An 11,674-nucleotide genomic window follows, 5' to 3' on the forward strand; every position below is an offset into this window, starting at 1 on the left:
CACCAAACCCCGACAAAACGAGCCGTTCCTGGATGTGTTGTTGTTTTTTTTTTTTTTTTTTTTGGAGAAACAAGGCCTCGCAAACACACGCGGGCGCATTTGCCATCGTTAGGAGCTGAAAGCGTGGGAGAGAGGCGACGCCGAGACACACACACACACACACACACACACACACACACACAGACACACACAGACACACACGTATATATAGGCGCGTGGAGAACACACACAAGGCAGCGAACACAAAACAAAACAAACCCTCGCACAAGCACGCAGGCTGTGAACTCCTAATGACGAGCTCAATCTCGTCTTTCTGCCTCATCCAGTTTTAGAAATTAACGCACACACTCGCGCACGACACACACACACACACACACACACACAAGCGCATAGTTTTTTAAGGGAAAGTTCTGATGCTTTTATTTCTGCTAACCAGGGTGCGTACACAAAACGCCATCGAGGCATTGTACCCGCCGCCGTCTGTGTGCGACTGTGTGACTGTGTGTGTGTGTGTGTGCGACTGTGTGTGTGTGTGCGGTTTTTTTTCAGAAGCGTACAAACCTATGCCTTCTGGGGAAACAATAAAAGGCATTTCATGAGAGAATCTAACTTTGAGGCAATAGAAGGTGTAGCTCTCTCTCTCTCTCTCTCTCTCTCTCTCTCTCTCTCTCTCTCTCTCTCTCTCTCTCTCTCTCTCTCTCTCTCTCTGTGTGTGTGTGTGTGTGTGTTTTTCGTTTCTCAGACTGACAGCAGGTGAGGTGGTGAAAAAAGAAAACGCTGGTGGCTCTGTTAATGGAATGCTGCCAGATGCTTTGCTGAGGGACGGAGACCTGAGTGTGTGTCTGTGTGTGTGTCTGTGTGTGTGTGTGTGTGATACAAGTGTGTGCAGGTGGATGCAGGTGGGTGTGCTCATCCACCTCTCTATATTTAAGAGACCAGTTAACCCAAATCCCTCACCCTATATTGCTCTCTAAGCATGCAGCTGGTTTTATTTCAGCACAAACTAAACTCCTTTCACCGTTTGTGTCGTGTCGGCCGAGTGTTGCAAGTTCCAGAGGCGGCTTTCTTCAAGGCCCACGAGATCAATACAGACTGAAAAGACACGATAAAATGTCTTTCTTTGTTTTCACCATGGACCTTGTAGAAGTGCAAGTGGCGAGATTGCTTGTCGTCAAACGTTTTGGTTGAACTGAACCTTTAAAAGTACAGCGCGCCTCAACGGGCGACGCCGTTTGAAGAAAAGAAAACAAATCGCACTGCGGTATATTTTTTTGACTCTCTCCCGCCTATTGTCGCAACACCGCCCGACTTCTCGGTCCGTGACTCAATCTCTAACCTCGCTCCTCTTCCCAACTACGAACTTCTCGATGCTCCTTCCTTTCCTTCCCTCCCTCCTTCCTCCCGCCTTCGTCACCCAGCAGACCTCCGCTCGCTCAAACTGCTCCCTGAGGTAATATCATGAAGCGAGGCATAGTGCCGAGTGATCCGCAGATCGCCGCCGCCGCCGCCGCCGCCGCACAGTCCGCTGGCTCCCCGCTGCAGTAGAAACTCTTTGCATCATCACACGTCTCACTGAGCATGAATCACCGCCTCGCTATCTCGCCCGCACTCCGCCGCTGTAATGTACTGTACACCCATCTGCTTCTAACTTTTCCTCATTGACCTTATTAGCAACGGAGGGAAGAGAGAGAGATAAAGACAGACGGAGAGATAGAGCTCGCAGGTGGACAAGGACCTAATGGGAAAGTGGGGAGTATGTAAAGACATGAGCGCGAGCCCTCTCTCTCTCACACACACACACACACACACACACGCAAACACGCGGGCAGTGTGGTATGCTCTTCTAAAGGGTGTGTACTCTGTCATATCCTGTAATGGGTGTATATAAGCTGGTGTAATGGAGGTCGGGAAGAAGGCAGGGGCATAAATCTACAGTGAAGTCTCTGATTAGGGCTATGATATACACACACACACACACACACACACACACACACACACACACACACACACACACAGTGCTTTAAGTTTAAGTGTTTCTGGCAGTGAAGAGGAGCTGCCCGTGCAGAGGCCTGCCTCAACCCGCTACTCACTCTTCCAGTGTCTCCGACTCGCCTTCCCTCGCTTTCCCTGCATGCTCAGACCCCCTCCAGCTGAACCCCTGACCCGAGAGTGTGTTGGGAGAGATATTCCCACTACCCCGAGGGGACCGAGAGCGGGAGGGAGGGAGGGAGGGGTTGCAGATCAGAGAGATAAAGAATGTGTTTGGGAGGAGAGGGAAATAAAAGGCCCTCCTTTGCCTTCTAATTGGGATGGAGACGAGAAGAAGGGGGGAAATGGGACTCGACATGTTTTCTGATGACTCCGGCGTTATACGTATGTGTGTTTGTCTAAGAGGCTGACACCTACCTTTGTACTGTAATAGATTAGCTCATAGCCAACACTCAGTGCATGTGTTTGGATGTGTGTCTGGCGTGATTGATGCGCGGAGAGGAGCCGAGGATGAGTCCTGTTCCGACACGTAGGCCTGTTCAGATGTTCCCGAAAATTTAGCACTAATAATAATCAGAACTCCCTCTGTTCCTTCCCACTGCTCTGGCTGTGTGTGTCTGTGTGTGTGTGTGTGTGTGGAGTTCAAACACGCCGAGCCAAATGCCCAGTGAGCTGGCTCACAACGGCTGACTCTCGGGGCTTTGTTGGAGGGATTGGCTCTGTCAGATTCCTCCTGGTCACAGCTCGTCAGAACCGCAAAGCCCGGACCGCGGCTTCGCCTCTCCGCGGAAAGCGTGTGTTTGTCTGCGCGAGAGGGGGAGTTGTGTACAGTGTGTATTTATGTGTGCATCTGTGTTTACAGCAGCTTAGTGAGATAATAAGTCTTTATCATGTTATGCCTCATGAGGGAATATTTCCAGCGGTCCCAGAACGCCTGTTCTGTTTCCTCCGCCTTGCATCAGCTCGCAGGAACGCTGCTTATTAGGCAAAGAACTGAGGGAATAAGGGTGGGAGGGAGAGAAGGGTAGGAGGGAGGAGGAGGGAGGGGGTAAAGGAGAAAAAAAATGTTTGTACCGGTATCTACACTCCATCATCTATCTTCTACTTTCATCTGACTCTTGAATTATCTGTCTTTCCCCTACTCTCTGCACGCTCTCTTTCTCCCTCTGGTTACGCCTGGTAACTATTGGCAGGTTCAGCCCTGGAAAACATTAAAGTTTTCACCCTGAAATAGAATCCACATAGGTTACTCCTATGATCTCTGATAGTTCAATCAATACTTGTGAACAAGAGAAACACACTCTTCCCGCAGATGGAAATCTGAGGAACTGGAGCTCGAACCTGTTTTGTAATCAGGAAACAGAATTTGGAGGAGCGTCTGTTGACAAAGAGTGCCTGTGAGTGTTCATACAATATTTGGTTGTTATACCCAAAGGGGATTTTTATAATTTACAGATATGAACAAAAATCGCATGGGAGAAAAAATGACCCTCGTTTCTTTGTGGTGATTGTGTCCACAAAATATCCTATTTTCCTTCAGTGGTGCGGTTCAGGATTTGTCTTTTTAAAGCATCACAAAGAGTCTCAGCTGTTATTTAATGCTTTGACCACTAAACACTGACACACACACACACGGTTAATAATTTAGTAAACACATAAAAACACATGTTCACCCCAAGACTCCACCACGAAATGAACTGTGACGAAGGGAAGATGCTTTAACCCCAAAACCCAGAACCGATCCAACCATCAGGTCCTGTGTTCCCACGTCTCCATTAATCACTCCTTCAATTCCCGATGGAAAAAATTAAGAACGTACATATTTGGCACAGTCCTCACTGTGCCAAATATTTATGTGGTTTGTGATAAGACAAAAAAAGAAACAAGAGTAAACACGGGTTGTGTTATTAATGTTTCAGTAGGAATTCTGCAACAATGACAATGGAAGAGACAAGATGTTCTTGTCTCATCAATTTCAACCCTATATATATATATATATATATATATATATATATATATATATATATATATATATATATATATATATATATATATTACTTTATCTTTCCATGCCATCAGATATTCAAATATCTCACTAATGATGCTACTACCTTAGTGCGTGTCAAGACAGGTTGATTCCGAGAACAGCATCTCTCTAAATGCATTTCAGTGAATTACTGTCAGACAGTTTGTGATTCAGTTCATGAAGTAAACCTTCAGCGCTTACATCACAGCGATCCAGCGCTTTCAAGAGGATTTCAGCCCCACTACTTTTTTCCCTGAACTCTTCAATCTTGAAAGACTTGAAGTAGCAATAATTTCAGAGAATAGCTAAAACAAATGATGCATTTACTTCAATTCGAACACTTTTTTATCAAACGCAAACATTATAATAAATGAGTGATCAGTGGTTAAAACATAAAACATGTAACAGCCACACTGAGGGCTATATATATATATATATATATATATATATATATATATATATATATATATATATATATATATATATATATATAATATGTTTTCAGATGTCTTCTGCAATCTTCTCTGACTGGAGACGAAGAGGGATAGGAGGAATATCTGCGTGGCATTTCTGAGCTGACGTGTATTAGCTTCAATAAAAGAGAATGAGGTCAGGCGAAAGCTAAAGAAACAACACACACGTATTCACACACACACACACACACACACACACACACACACACCAAGAAACAACATACTTCACAAATTCTTTTTCCACCACGGTCCCTGTCCAAGTTTGGTTGTTTCCTCAACAGCTGGCCGGGTGCTACATGCTAGTCGGATTAGCATCAGGGTGCTATACCGGATCAGTTGCCTTCTTCCACACAGAGCTAAAGCTAGCCGCTAACAGCAGCTCTGCTCCAGGCTACTCTGGCTGCCGGCCAGCGCTAACAGGTTGGCTAGCAGCAAAGGGCTAATGCTAGTCTGCGGCTGCCTTGGCCGTACTCCAGTGCTAACAGGTGAACTCCATTATCCCACAGACAGATAGTCAGTCAGATGCGGGCCAATATCTACTACCGGCTGGCTCGCTCGCCGGCTTGCTGGCTGGCTTCAAAGAGCATCGTCAACCATGAGAGCAGCTAGCAGCGCTGGCCTATAGCCTGACCTCCAGCGTGCTGCGCAGCTGACTAATGAAGAAGCCAGTGCTGTTGTTAAGGAGTGGAGGGAAGAAGAGAGGGGCTCAGACTGCAGATGATAAGAAAATTCCCCGCTACATAAACACAGGGAATTCTTCTATACTGCTGCAAGACTGTCTGACATATGGCGCTCTGTTCGTCTGAACATTTAAGCGAGTGTTTGTCTGTGCTTGTAGCCTCCGCACGTGCACGCGTGCTTTTCTATGTATCGGCTGTACAGCATGTAACCTACCATATATGTTCACCCCCCACCCTCTTCCCTCCTCCTCATCCTCTCTGGAGTGTATGTCTGTGCACGCGTCCATGTGTGAATTGTGTGTCTGCTTGCCCGCCTGCAGTTCTCTGAAGACAAAGTCCCTGTTTACAGAGCCCATAAAGATTAGCCTCCCTTGGTCAGGTGGGTTCTGGAGCCATAGGTAAACACACAGCACATTCCGCACCGATGAGATCGCTCCGTATGTGTGTATGACCGGGGCAAACATACACTCCTGCCTTCACCTCGACCCTTCCTTTAGAGTGCAGTAAGTGATTTACCAGCCTGCAGACTGCTGTCTGTTCGAAATACTGGAGATAGACACAAAGATACACACACACACACACATGCTCACATCACACACAAATATTTGTAGAAGGAGCGAACTTCACGCACACCTCATTTATCGGAGCCTAAAATCACGGGGTTGTAAATTCCAAAAGAGGTAAAGCTCGCGCATGTGCGTGCGTTCCCGTGTTGGAAAAACCATCCTGTGATCATGAGGATGAAAAATCCCCGCTATCCCCTTCATCTCTCCCCTCCTCCCCCCTCTGTCCGGAGAGGCAATGGAGGCCGAGGTCCGGGTTACGACAGTCCACACGGCTAATACTCTGATTGTATTTAACATGGTGGAACAGAGGTGAAGAGGGGAGGCGGAGGAATGGAGGCCAAGAGGGAGAGGAGCTTGGAGAAAAGGCGACGTGCCTTTATTTGGATCTGAAACCAGCCGGAGCACCGCGGAGCAATTAGCAGCTCTGTCCTACGAGAGCGCTTTATTAGAATGACCTTCACCGCGAGGGGCGGGAGGGAGATGGGAGAAGATTTTTTGTTGAGAGAGACGTACGTTTAGGTATCAGGAGGGACATTGACGAATGGCATTAAGGTGAAATAGATGAGTAAACTGAGACTTAAGTACGTTGAGATTTAATTTTCTTGTTTGTGCGTCATGAAGAGGATGTGTGATGAATTTGATCTACTTGGCCCTCCTCAGTCTCCCATGTATTGAACACTAGCAGGACATGAGTGACAAGAATTCATAAAATGCACACACAGCAAACACAATTCCAGCCCTCCGTCTGATAGTGTGACCTTTCAAATAATACACGAATGCTCTGTCTCGTAAAAAAAAAAAAGAAAAAAAAAAGAGTGCACTATTCTTCATTTCACATCACGAGAACCGATCATTCAAACGAGAATATGACTCTAATATTCTCCACCTTCAGCAAGTTACTGACTTCTTAACTTTATGGAGAAAGGATCATTTCCACTTGAGTGCGTGGAAAGACAAAATTGTGGGAAAAATAGAAAGAGGAAGTATATTTTGCCTTTAGGTGAGACATCATTTCATTTATGATCGAAATTTGCATTACAAGAACGATAAAGTGATTTCATATTACCTGAAAATGAGCAACAGTGGCTTATACTAATAATAATAAATGGTTATAATGGATTTTTTTTTTTAAAAGTGGTATAAAAAATATAAATAAATAAATATCAAAGTGGACATGATACAATGTTATACATCGGCTTTCAAGTCGGGCACTTTGCATTTCCTAGTTAATTAATAGATTGGATCAGAGCGAGTTTAATCAAATATAATTGAATAAGTCCACAGTAAAAAACAGGCCAGACTTTAAAGGAGACATGCAGAGAAAATGATAGCATGTCCACTTTTCAAATTAATTGAATTTTAGTACTTTTGAACTTGGTCCAAGCTGTTACAGAGGTAATTAATTCACATCCCATCCAAAAGTGCTAAAACAAGATGATATCCCCCATTCAGTATGCATGCACACACACACACACACACACACACACACACACACACACACACACACACACACACACACACACACACACTTGCATATTTCTTCTTTTTTTTTAAAAAAGAAGCTAAATAAAAGTCAACACTGTTGCACGCCAGTGACAGTCTATAATGTATTCCATGTAATTGTTAGTTTTCACTTCCTCTTGCTCTTTCCTCCTTACTTTTGTCTTACAGGCCGTAAACTAAAATATTAATACTTTCTCAGGCGGTTCTCATTGTATTAAAAAATGTCTCCTTTATAATTTATCAGAGAAAAGAAAAATCTTTGTTATAGTGACAAGCATGCTAATTAATAGAAGTAGAAGGAACATTGAGAGAAGTCATATTAATTTGGAACATGCTAATATTAATAGAATAATTTATGGCGCAGTATAAATAAATGAAGAGAGTATTTCGTTTGAAAAAGGGACGCCTTCATTTCAAATTAGGAGAAAAGAGGAAAAAAATATATATGTATGCCTCTTGGACAAGGACATTAATAACAGTGCGTTATCACCAGAAGAGAAGAGGAAAAGACAAACTAAACATGTTCACTTTTATCACGCATCAATATTTCAGTCAGCTCATGAAAACTGGATGAGCAACACTTGTATTACAGCCTTGTTATTTCTCATTTGCTGTTTCAGGATTTTTGGACTGAATTTGTTTTCAAATCTGCGAAAAGCAGAAGATTTCAGGGGGTTTTTTTCCCGTTTTTTTTTTTTTTAAAAACAAGATGTCTGTTCTTCCTTCCTGCCGTTGGCTTCATGTAAACTAACAGCTGTGTGCCAGGCAGCGGATGAGAAAGGCATAGAGTAACAAAGACTGAGAGTGAGTGAGAGAGAGAGAGAGAAGTGGACTGGGTCATTACCATCCTTATTACTCCTCATTAAAATACACCCATCACAAAGACATTCTGCTGCGTCTGTGTGTGTGTGTGTGTGTGTGTGTGCGCCTGCACGCACACGCATGTCACCGTGGAAGTGCGTGCGAGCGCGTTTCTGGTGTTCCTGATGTGCACATGTGCGTCCTTATGCAAAAAAAAAAAAAAGTGACAAAAAAAAGAACAATATAATTGGAGAAATGTACGCAGTAATAATAGGTATTCAGAAAATGATAATTCATATTAAACAGGGTGCACAAAGTCAGCCTCATTTGCATGTTTTAGATTATATGCATTTCAAAAGTAATTTCCGCAGGGCATATGAATGACATTAATTCCCGGGCGGGTTCTGCTATAGACCTCAAACTATCAAACACTCAAACATTTAACAGATGAAAAAAAAAGAGAGAGAGAGAGAGAGCTGATGCCTTGGCAAGGGGAGATTTCAAGGTTAAAGTATTTTAATGTGAATTTTTAAACTTCTGTCTTGGTTTGTTTAAAGTTGCTCACACAACTAGAGACGAAGACTTCCAGTAATTTGGAGACTCAGCGAGCCGTGGGTTTATTTTTCCCTTTTCTGACTTAGCTGTATGTGTGTGTCTGTGTCTGTGTGTGTGTGTGTGTGTGTGTGTGTGTGTGCCTTCCTGTGCCAGTCCGAGAACGACACCTCTCCTGCTAATCCAGCGCCGTTTCCTCAGCAAATGAGCCTGAATTGGTCTGACTCACTTTGTGAGTCATGTGCTTATGTCACTCCAGAAAGCAGACTGGCACAAAATCCCACAGAGGGAAAGAAAAGACCAATCCGATAGCCTGCACATTAAGTGATCGCCGGTGATGGAGGGGGGTAGAGAAAGTGATGAAAAGGATGAGAAAAGGGAAGTGGAGGTGGGGGCAAGGGGACAATGGCAGAGAGGGGAGACAGAGGGTTCCCTCTTGTCATGTGTTCACGCCGAGAGGAAAGACCCCGGGGCAGGAAACAGCCGGGATGAATGTGTGATTCCAGTGGAAAACTCTGGACAACATTCTTCTCTTATTAGGGAATCTGGTCGGCAGCCATGTTATAGCACCTGACTCATTACTGCGTGTGTGTGTGTGTGTGTCTATCAGGCGGTCACACACACACATAATCAAGACGTTTTCCCCACCTGTTATTCTCACTAACCAAAGCACAAAGGCACGGCGACAGAAAAGTGGCGAGTAGAAAGTATATATATATATATATGTGAGCAGAGAGGGGTTTGTGGGGGGGGGGGGGATGAAAGTGCTCTGCATGTCTGTGTCTTGTTTGTGGTTTGTTTTGGTCTGTAAACAGAGCCGCATGCTCCGAGTACGTTGCCGTGTCATTATCTCATTAAGAATTGATGGCTTCTGCACGGAGAGCTCAAACTGTTGTGTTTTTGCGACTGATGTTGTACAAACACAACTACCACAAAACACACATGTGCCACAGCGCGGCTGACACACACACACACACAGGCGTGTGGCGTGGATGGTACAGCGAAACTCTTAATGCTTCAACACACACACACACACACACACACACACACACAGAATCCTTGTCAATGTGTTTTAAGTTTAAAAACACAGATTTAAGCAAATACAGTGATGGACAAGAGTGGCACTTGTGCCTCTTTCTTCCCTCCCTCCCTCCCCTGTCACCGTATCCCCCGGCCACCTGTTTTTTCTTGCTGATGTTTAAGCACTCTAGTGATGTGAAGCATTTTGTGGAAGCAGACTTCAGAGAGTGAAGGGGGCGAGTGAGGAGGGTGGGAGAGAGTTATCTAGGGGCAATAAAAGTGGGCTAATTGGGGCCTGGGAAACATGTTTGTTTTCTCGCTTGGTCTCCCCCCCCCCCCTCTCCCCTCAACCTCCTCCCCTTTCATTATTTTTCCCAGCCAGTCACCGCAGATCTGTTCATCTGCGATAGACGAGCGGAGAAAGCAAAGAGGATTAGGTTCTGTAAGACACAAATCGTTGCACGCACATGCACGTATGGATGTGCGACGGCGCTCGGAGGGAGGGGGCCGGATTTAACATACCATCAGGTATGGCCGAGGGGTTGTGCGCGTATTGAACAAGATCTGTCTGTCTTGAAATGACCAACAGGGTGCACAGGGCTCCATTGGTCCACTCTGCTCCGTCGATAGACCGCCGCTCGGGCCTATTCAGCGAGCAAAGAGCTTTTCCTATGTTCTGGATCAATGCTGTGAGCAATGCGGACAAACTGCTGCTAAACAGACCGGCCCCTGCCTTGAAGGGCCCACACCGCACCGGCTCCCACAGGCTCGGATCGTTCCCGCTAATGGAGGTCTCCGCTGGTTAGGGGCGACCCCCTGAGGGCCCCCCCTAACCACCAAATAGTCCCCCAAGGATTCACCACCCTTCCTCTCTCTCTCTCTCTCTCTCTCTCTCTCTCTCTCTCTCTGTGTCATCCCCTCGTCCCCTCAATCGTTTCTCCATCCACATGGTCGTATTGACTTCCACATCTTTAATCAGGAATGTCCTCATGTGGGCATTTGCATGTTTATTTTTCACAACATCCGTAGTAATATGGAGTGTGTTACAGCATAGTATCGCGATATTTTACGTGGCGATATTGTATCGATACAAGGAAGTCGAGTATTGATCTTTTATTGAATCAATTCTAAACGTTTCGGTCCTAAAACTAATAAAATCAAAGTTTTCCTTTGGGGACAATTTGCGGTTGAAAAAAAAAAATGGAATAAATCGCTTTGCATCGCAATACTCAATATATCGCGATAATATCGTATCGGGACTGAAGTATCGTGACCATATTGTATCGTGGGACCTCTGGTGATTCCCACCTCGAGAGTGTATGACTGTAAAAGTCCAGCTTGACTCTTTCAGGTAGTGAAAAAGGGAGGAAAAACCTTCTCTCTCTCTCTCTCTCTCTCTCTCTCCCGCCCTCCTCCCCCTGAACGTTGCTGGGATCCCTAACCGCATGACTCCTGACTAGTCATTATCCTCGCCCCCTTGCATTTGTCTTCTTTAATAACAGTGAAAATAGCAAGAGACAATGAGAGAGAGAGCAGACGGGAAAAGAACCTGCATATTTGTCATATCCGATTGTTTACCTTTTTCACGGCAAATTGATTTTTACATCTCCTGTTCCTGGAAGCTCTCTGGGCTCGACTGCCAGGCCTGTCCGGCTCTGGCCTCCGCTGCCAAAAAAAAAAAAAAAGAAAGAAAAATCCCGTTTCTGGGCTTTATGACCTGGCTCTGGGGAGGACTTTTAAGCTTTCAACTCAAAAAGTCATTTCAATGATACAATACTGCTTTTGTCCTAACCAGCTTTGTTGTTTAGTTTCCCTCCCTGCCGCCGCCTCCGACTCTCTCTTTCCTTCTTTTCCTCTCTTTTCATCTCTCATTCCCGACTCTTTTTTTTTTCACTGGCTCACTGAGTGTGAGTCAACAACTCGAGACTGAGGCCTTTTTCTTCCTTCTTGTTCGTACCTGTTTGTTTGCAGAAAAAGAAAAAGGTGGACTTGTTGCATCCTGATGCTTTGACACAAAAGACAAGTTGTTGGACACACACACTCACACACACACACACACACACA

The sequence above is a fragment of the Clinocottus analis genome, unplaced genomic scaffold, assembly GCF_023055335.1.
Source record: "Clinocottus analis isolate CAN_PGR_092001 unplaced genomic scaffold, fCliAna1.0.p SCAF_3, whole genome shotgun sequence".
NCBI classification, from domain to species: Eukaryota; Metazoa; Chordata; class Actinopteri; order Perciformes; family Cottidae; genus Clinocottus; species Clinocottus analis.